The sequence below is a fragment of the Lipotes vexillifer genome, unplaced genomic scaffold (genome assembly GCF_000442215.2).
Source record: "Lipotes vexillifer unplaced genomic scaffold, Lipotes_vexillifer_v1.1 scaffold783, whole genome shotgun sequence".
In the NCBI taxonomy this organism is placed as follows: domain Eukaryota; kingdom Metazoa; phylum Chordata; class Mammalia; order Artiodactyla; family Lipotidae; genus Lipotes; species Lipotes vexillifer.
In genome coordinates this window covers 576,315-577,392 of record NW_006793239.1, presented here as the reverse complement: position 1 = coordinate 577,392, position 1,078 = coordinate 576,315, and the positions used below count along the sequence as shown (strand labels likewise).

General features: G+C 46.5%; 1 protein-coding gene across 1 annotated transcript in view; it reads left to right on the top strand.

The window, feature by feature from the left end:
* PDZD9 (PDZ domain containing 9) overlaps positions 1-1,078 on the top strand; it is a 14,739-nt gene that overhangs the window by 364 nt on the left and 13,297 nt on the right. The gene's annotated exons all lie outside the window — the stretch shown is intronic.

Genomic DNA, 1,078 nt, shown 5'->3' with positions numbered 1-1,078 from the left:
CCCCCGCTTTTTAGTGTACAGCTTTGTGAGTTTTGATAATCATATACCCACGTTTAACCACCACCACAATCAAGATGTGCAGGTCTCCCCACCCGCAAAATTACCTTGTGACGAAGCCCCTTTGCTGCCAGCGCCTTTCGCCACGCCAGTTCCTGACACTCCTGATTGTTTTCTATAGTTTTGCCCTTTCCATGGAGAATGTCACAAAAATGGAATCATATGGTATGGAGTCTTCTGAATCTGGCTTCTTTCACTTAACACTGCTGTCTTTTGAGACTGGGCTTCATAGTAGATTATATCATGAGCACTTTAATTTGCAAGCTGAGGTTGGAATTCAGACCCTGTCTGTGATGCCAGTTCTCTGTTTGCTCAGGAGCCAGAGGCTCGAGGAGGGGATGACCTGTAATCCTGAAAAGTCTTGAAGATGGTACCTTCTTTATACTAGGTTACTTTATTTTCCAGACAGAGAGCATCTGTGGTTTGGGGGAGGGTGAGGTTGGAGATAGGCAAGGACACTTGCTTGGAGTCGAAAGGGCCATGAAACCGCCCAGCTCCCTGCAGCTGGAGCTGTGGGAGCATGGGAAGCCCCTCCCCCAGCAGTGGGGAGGACTCCTGGGCCCCCCAAACACCACAGTCACATGGATTTGGCAAAGGTTTGGCAAGGTAGCAGTTTGTCACTTCTCCTTAAGGGAAAGTGTTGTGTGTGTGAAATGCTGGAAGAGTGTGCTGAAAACAAGTTTCCCCAGAAGCTTCCTGTAGACTGAAAATGAGTCTCCTCAGAAGCTTCCTCCTGGGAAAATAACTTGTTTTAAATCACTCCTCCATCTTCGAAACTTTTCTTGTGAGATTTAGTTTTGTAGAAAACATACTTCAACGCCTCCCTACCCAATTTTCCTGGATTTTCCTCCCAAATGCTTTTTTTCTACTGTCCATTTCCACTGACATTGCCTGGGTGACATACTCTGGGTGAACGCAGTAACCCTTTCATTTCTCACTTCCACTCTGGACTCCACAATCCATACAAGAGCAAGAGGTTTTTGTTTGTGTGTTTCTTTGAAGGCAGACCTTAGCTTGTCCT